Source organism: Cyclopterus lumpus, chromosome 21 (assembly GCF_009769545.1).
Source record: "Cyclopterus lumpus isolate fCycLum1 chromosome 21, fCycLum1.pri, whole genome shotgun sequence".
Lineage (NCBI taxonomy): Eukaryota > Metazoa > Chordata > Actinopteri > Perciformes > Cyclopteridae > Cyclopterus > Cyclopterus lumpus.
In genome coordinates this window covers 13486943-13495385 of record NC_046986.1, presented here as the reverse complement: position 1 = coordinate 13495385, position 8443 = coordinate 13486943, and positions in this window count along the sequence as shown.

The following is an 8443-nucleotide window of genomic DNA, read 5'->3' as shown; positions in this document are numbered from 1 at the left end:
GTTCCAAATGCATATCATTGTGAATTGCCTTCAGTTAGGCATCAGTGTTTGAGTGCCTATCATTCAGTTGCGCTGCTTGCAAAATATAACATTGAAAAAAGGTAATATTAAGTAAATGCATCAATATAATTAGACATTAATGAATAGAATACCTACAATGATCTCTTTCTGCAATTTCATCATGCAGTTTTCTTATTGCAACAGTGGCCTTGCTGATGAAACTATCCATCTATTGAGCATCAAGTCATTCAAACGCAGTCCTTTTGTGATTATCTCTCTCTATTTTGGTGGCTCGAGTAGCTGTCACCTTTGTTTACACTAGCAGAGCTAGTTTTTGCCAATAGTGGTCGCAGTGAAACTGGAGAAAGAGGATTATAGTAGTATGTAACAGGCCTCCTAACAGAGAGGGGAGAACATTCATGCTGTCAGCATTGCATTTCTACAGGATTTCTTATTTCACCCGAAAAGTAAGAATCCCATTATTGTATCGATCCATCTTTATGGTTTCTTGTTTATTTTTCCAACGTTATATGTTGCCAACCAATAGAAATGCTGCACATCTCGAACATTGATACAGATTATGTTTTCCTGCAGCTCCCTCCTCTGGTAACAACAGGGACACAGCATCAGTTGACTGTGAGTAAAATCAAGTATGCAGGTTTATTTAGCAAATTTGAAGTAACGCCAATGTCGTCTAATATCTTTGCAGGATTTTTGCAGTTTTTTTTACGTGATTTTGATTTTATTGGGATCTTAAAATGGTATCTCATCTTATGTCATAATCTTTACAGTATGTCATTTTCTGATGTAGTCTAACATCATTATGATTATGGTGGATAGTCTGCTATTCTGTAAGAAAGTCCTGATGCCCTTGAGATGTGTTTGATCTCCTTCATGTAACCTCAACTAAATGACATTGATCATCTGGCTGACGGATCCCCCCCCCGCTGTCTTTGTCCTAAATGCTTTACACCTGTTTGGTATAAGTACAGCATGAAGTGGACTAACATGGTTACACAACTATGAACACATTAGGTAAACCCAATATGTTATGATATTAATCTGAGGAGGGATACTAACATCTTGAACATTCAATAAATACTTCCTTTAAAGCAAAGACAATATGAGACTTGTGAAGCATTGTATCACTGTTAAAACGAAGAGCTCAGAGTTAATTATTACCATGCAAACCATCTATTGCGATTAATACCTAAATTTATAGGAACTTCTACGAGCCTAACTTGAAAATCTAAATTCGAAAACAATTATAGAATTCTAAGACAAAAAAAGTTAAGTTTTAGGAGGTTTAATTGGCTTCTCTAATATCAGTTTGTCAGAGCTCTGCTAGTTATCGGCATGTTGCATTTCTCTGAAAAGTCATCTGAATATATAGCATTGCAGAAACGATATGTTTTGTTCTTTAAATTCCAGGAAAAGGAATTTAATGACATTCACAAGTGACAAAACCAGTCCTCCAGTGTGATCAAGAGAAAAACACCCTTAATCGTAAAACCCCATTTTAGGCACTTCCTAGTATTTAAGTGATATACAAATGTGACAGCAGAGAAATCTATTCCATAGATGTGCATGTAAGCTATTCCAGAATGCACAATAACAGAGCCCTCAATGCGTTGCAGTGGAATCCTCTGCCTTTCATTACTTCAACACAGTAGGATATCAATGTTAAAGATGTTTCCAAATTCAGAGCATATCTATGATTGATGGATTGACTCCACACGGCTCGCAACACCTGAGCTGGAAGCCCTTAATAGCTGCCTCAGGACCCTTTCATCTTAAATTGAGCCCATTGCCTTTACACCCACGGGTTTGGTTACTGCATGACTCTCTGGTTACTTGTCATATCCTTAAACATACAACTGCAAAGTCTGCTGCTAGATATAATTATTTTATTTTAATTGGCATAAACCTGCAATTTATTTTATAGGCAGGCAATGTGGCTTGACAGATTCTAGACTGAAAAAACAGGCATTATACATATTAACAGTATGCTAAGAGACATATTGACTTTTGTTTATTCACACATAGCATACATGAAACAAAATGTACTACTTAGGGTTGTGGAATGCTTTATTTGTCCACATTCAAATACATTATTCATCAAACCAGGAACATTTTTACTGCATTAGTAAAGAACAAACAAACAAACAGAAGTTTCACTTATGTGATGAAACTCAGCAATGCTGCAGTACATTTAAAATACAATGCAACTCCCATAAAGAATAAAACACAAAGAAGTCAAATACACCCGAAGAAGGTACTTAAGGTAAAATGTGTGATATCCTGGTTGAGGCTGACAGAGGGCACTAGTGGTCCATCACATATTACACACAAAAGGCCATTTAACTGCAGAACTGCTGTAATAGCAGCTCATGTGTACATTAAATAACTTCAAAAATATTATAAACCATTGAAGCAGAAGTGAAGCACATTAAGCCTTCTTGGTTGATTGTAGAATTTAAACAGCTGAAAGCAGTTTTTTTAAAGGTTTAGACCTGCAGTACTTGTGGAGCAGAATTGAAACACCAACCGCTAATGTTCACAATATGCTTTGTGTCAAGGCCCTGATGGGAAGGATAATGTGCCAAAATCTGAAGCCCGTTTAAGGGAACATATTAGTGACCTTAGTTCAAAGCCTTACATCCCAAACAGAGTATCGTTTTTAGATAGGAAAGCACGCAGCATATCTGTGTGTATGTGCTACCAATCAAATAATTAAATAGGAATCAACATTGATCTAATCTTAAAAGGACATGCGTGTGTGGGCGCAGTGTAGTTGGTTATTTAAGCTGCCTACACACAATATGTGTGTATTACATATTGGATCTGTGTATTTACAGATCCAAGCAGTGATATCATTGGTGATCAAGGCTGGCCAACCCTCTGTTTACTCGAAGACTGCTGAGAATTTCTAAACTGGCAAAGCCAGTCCAGATCTGTTTTTGTTATGATTGCTCTAATCACCCAGGCCTCCTGAACTGCCCGCTGTGTACATAGTTCTGCATGCATATCGGTGCAGCATTTCAAAGGAGGAGAGAACTTTAGGCACATTAAAAATGTAAATTATATTGATGCAGAATTGGCACAATATGTTGACAGGTAAGCAACCGTTGCATCTATAAGGTAATGCACAATGCACACAGTCAGCTCCTTGTCTAGCTGTAAATGTATACATTACGGCAACTTTGAATGTCAGCCACGCATAGCCTTAACTAATACTTCCTTTACAAGGCCACCTCCCACTACTCACCTGAGGCGGTCTGTACTTTGGTGGTGCTCAACACCCTGGGGGGATTTTCTCAACATTGGAGACTGTTCTCCTGAGAAATACGTCAACATTGGTTATGCAACAGCTTAAAAGAACCAATGCCTGTTTAGTTTCGTTATGCTAATACAAGTCACTTTGCAAGACACCAACCTGTTTTTCCATTAACTCTTTGGGGTCTACATTCATTTAAGGTCATTTTCTCGATTTTACATATCTTCTTAAATTCACCTTTTATGGTATGAGGATTATTTATAAACAATGATGTGAAATGAAGCATCGGCTTATCTCAGGTATCCATTATCTTACCAGTGGTAACCAACTAGCTGTGACTGTGAGGTAATGTTAAGCATGTTAGCAGATGCTAACATGCTTAACATTACAGTATTAGCATGCAGATGTCTAGCTGGTTTAATGTTCACCTTTGCCGTGGTAGCATGCTAACGTTATGCTAATTACCAGTAAACACAATGCAGAGCTGAGTTTTGAAAAGGTAAGTTTGTTACAATTCAAGGGACACAAATTTCAACGGTGGTCGAGACATTTCATGCAACCTCTACTACCACAGCCTCATGGTGGCGCTGGAGGAAAGGTCAAGAGATCACCAGTCTTTGGAATTCATTCTCTTGGCATCTTGAATACCTCTATTAAATTATATTAAAGTGCACCACCCTGTAGTTCTTGAGAAGTTAAACCAAAGTGGCAGACTGAAATTGCCATTCCTAGAGCCATGCCACTAGCATGGATACAACAAAAAAAATATATAATAATAATTATTATCTTCTCACTGTGCTGATCGCCCATACTTACTCCTTAGTTGAGGGAGCTTCATCACGTCTGGTTGTAAATTATGTTGCTGAAGACGGCAAGGAGTTTATATATTTATATTCTTATGATCCAGCCTCATCTCATTTCATTGTCCTGGCCTCGCCCCCTAAAATGATATCCAGTTAGCTGTTTATCATCTGCAATCCATGTGATACTGACACACTTTTACTATCTTATAGGCTGTCCTTTACCCAATACACACAATGGAGCGCTCCCTTCATTTTCCAAATACACACAGGCAAGAACATGTACACTTTAGTTCAAGCTGAAAGCAGGATCCAAGCAACAGGGTGTTTTTATCCCCACCATCGACTCTTTTGATATCTATCTCTGTGCAGAGTGTCACAGTACAGACTCCCAAATGCTATCCGTGCTGTTAACTGTGTATTTACATTGTAGAAGCAAACAACGATGGCAAACTATCCAGCATATTTACAACAGCCAAAACAACAGTGAGTGCAATTCTCATGCTGGCAGTGACAATGAATGTATATGTTGTGCGTATATACTCCAGAATGATAAATGTTTGGACATAAGGATCGGGGCATGCGGGGCAAGGAGACGCTGCTGTTGGCCCCATCCAATCACTGGGTCCTCTGCCTGGACTTAGTATAAGTAACACCTGCATGGGTGACTGACTAACTGTTCCCAGTCACGACAGCCACTCAACCCCATATAACACAAACACCACCCAAAGCCCCGGCAGGTTTTTACTGAATCTATTAACAGAAAACAAGAGATCGATATACAGTAGAGTGCTCAACAGACCGCTGCAGTACAATAACAACTCAGCTACATCTGTTATTTTGGCTACACACGACTCAATGTATACGGATGCTGATTGTGATATATGGTTTTATTGCATCTGATTCAACTGGAATTCAATACCCGGGTCAAGTTTTTCAATCTCTCTATGAATGCATTCATTTATTTCCCCCTGCATCCTCGAAGCAACTCCAATTGTCAATTTGATCGGTATGAATAAACAGCCTATTTAGGTATCTAAAAACATATTTTTATGTCTGATCACAGATAAGCAGGATAGTTATTTATGATACTGTTGTCCATTTGTGTATGGTATAACACATAAACCATTATGTGTTCACATTCAGTTGATAAATAGGCCCTCATCGAGATAATATGAAAGCTGGTGGGGATGTCCCAAAACCTAACAAGTGACTTGCAATCTCTCACCTTTATTATTTTTACGCAAAAATATGTTGAGTTCAAAATGTAATGGAAAATGTAATGGAAAGTAAGCCGATGTCACAGTAGAGCAAAAAGTGACTTTAATTGGACGAAAAGTGTGCCAAATATGGCCTTTAAATAACAGTGACGAGTAAGAGGGGGAAGAAAGGTGATGACATGTACATGTCTTTGTTTAGAGATACCACAAGGCTCGGACAGTTCTTCACAGAATTATTTATACAATTTGTTCTGCACCTGTCCATATCCTACACTACACACCGGGTCCTTATTTGACGTTTATTTTGTGCTCTCGGATTTATTTTTCATTCTAAAGTTGGATGCAGACAAAGTAAGGTCAATAGACTGCTTAATTTATTCTCACCATGCCTCTACACCCTGAGCTGTGAAATTGCAGAACAGCAATCAAAGCAACACAGAGACTTCAGAGAGCACATCTGCCTGCAGAGTGTACCCCACACCCCTCTTGCCCCCTCCATTTGTACCGTTTTTTTGTTCTGCATGTGTGTGCACCAAAATGTGTGAACTTGTGTTCAGTGTGTGGCCGTGTGCTTTGTACACGAGGTCCTCCCTGCACACACACTCATGCACAGATATTCAGTCAGTCATCCTTGACCTTGTGGGAAATGCTTTACAGATTAGACAAAGGGCTTTTGACATGACATATCACCTGACTCTGTACTACATCAGACTCCAATCACACATGGCCTCGTAGTACCACCCTAATAATTCCCTGGATTTGTTATGGCCTTTTGATGCTCAATGTTTACCTGGGATTTATAATCATGACTTCAGTGCCCTACAAGGGCTCAGCAGATCCAGCAAGAGGCTTACATGTTAAACAAACTGAATTACCACAGCAAGCATGTCCTCATGTTCAAGGTCAAGCAGATCTCAAATCTGTTGTTAAATGACCACACCATGTCAATGCAACTTTCAAAATAGTCTCTTTGTTTGTTGGCGGGGCCTTGGAGTTCAGCCATGGCAGAGTATCCCATCACCTCTCTGTCAGCCAACTTTAGCAGTGTGCAGTGCTTTGTCCTGGATTGATCTGCACTCTCAGATGACAGTATGGTCATTTCATTTCTGTTGAGCACTGCTTTTCCACCTCAGAGAGCATGGGCTGTAATGGCCCTCTAGCAGCATGGCACTCCACTATAACCTTCCACTGTGTCAGAGGTCTGCAGTAGTTTAAGACAGAGTGCAGCAAACTATGTCACAATAATAGGAGAATAATTATGCTTGTGATCAATTCTAGCTTGTAAATATATATATATATATATATATTCACGGTTTTGTGTTATACCAAAACATGCTTGACAAGATTGTATTTGAATTGCACAACTGACCTTTTACTCAATTATAGACAACAGACCAATTCAATGAAAATACTTGTTTACTTTGTTGCAGTGTCACAATTCTGCTTCAACAATGTTATCAGCTTTAGGTCACAGTGAAAGAGAAATGTATTTCAAAAGGTTTGAGGAAAATCTCATTTTGCACGCACAAGTCAGCTGCAGTCGCTCAAGGGCATGGGATGAGCGATGTCATTACAATAGCATTGTGAATCTGATTGGTCACACCTCGTATGTGGCAAAACGACCTCAGAGTGCTCCATGGTTTGGAGTGGGGCTAAAGGATATTAATGCATTCTTTAATGAGGGAATTACCAAGGGAAGAACATACGATTGACATGTAAAAGTTGTATGGAATATTATTGACAGTGCATTTGCTACTGTAGATACTGGGGTCGTTTACATACAGTAAGTATGTACTGTATATAGCAAAAAGAGTAATATTATTTATAATCAGTTACATATTGGGAAAATCAAAAAGGCTTATTGCATTTTTTTTAGAATACAGTAAAGGGGATACATAATGCTCAGTTGTGATCCTTACACTATGAAGTGATGGATGGCACACAACATATTTTCTTGAAATAATTGACAAACCAGCACTTGGTTTACCTCCAAATGTGTGATTACTAGGACCTCAATTAATCTTATGAGCCATGGTTAACAAATAAGACCTTGGTAGTTTTCAAAATTATTTTATATATTAATTATTTCCCAATGTCTTCCCAAAGGTTAGGAAAAACTGTACTCTTGTCTCATATTCTTCATTCATATCCTTGGATGACATATACCTGCACTATGTTTTACCTCTGTCGTGTCTGCACTACGCGATGCGCTTCACCTCACGGTGAAGGAAGAGGAAATGTGATATCATCTGAGGGCAGCTTAACAGTCCACAGCCATGTTAACGGGTCTGTGAGGCTATATTAAGACGCCCAGGTCCTTTGAGCTAAATGTGCAACATTAGTGACCATTTTAACATGCAGATGTTTAGTAGGTAATATGCTTTAGCATTGAAGCTTAGTGTGTTAGTAAGATAACATTTGCTAATTTGATTAAACACAAAGTGCTTGAGAGGGTGATATTGGAAATGCCAAGTATTTAATCATAAACCAAAGTATCGGAGATATTTTGACCTAATGATGTTCCTCTATGGAGTCAGGGGATCACCAAAGTCATACTGCTTGATGAGACATACCAGCAATTAGTAAAGTGAATACAAACATCTAATCCAAATCTAATAGTATCTAATTTAAAGTTTCATTTAAAAAATGACTCTCTAAAGAAATACCTATGTAAGTTTATCTGTTCTGTCCAAATTCCTGAGGCAATATCCGAGAAGCTAATGAATACGAAATTGTTACATTCATACTACCCATTTTTTGGTCAAACTAGTGGGCAATAACTTGAATTAGATTCATCTTCTCTGAGGTGTTATGTGTAATGCAGATGTTAATGTCTTGTTCTACACAGTCACAGCTTTGCTCTGAGTAGGCGTCACACATAAGAGGGGTTAAGCTCAGGTTTAGAAAGGTGATGACGTGTACATGTCTGTGTTTAGAGATATCACACTTACACTAGCGCATTCAATAACCACGCAAACCATGGTGGAAATTGGTGGGGGTGTTTACAATCTGTGGACCACCATTTCCCATACAGTACCTTCTGACGTTCTCTTTTCTCCCCCTGCATACCCACAATGGGTTTGCAGAATGATAAATCTTGCAAAAACAGCACCTGGCATAAAGGAAATTGTGTGGTCTGCCGGCAC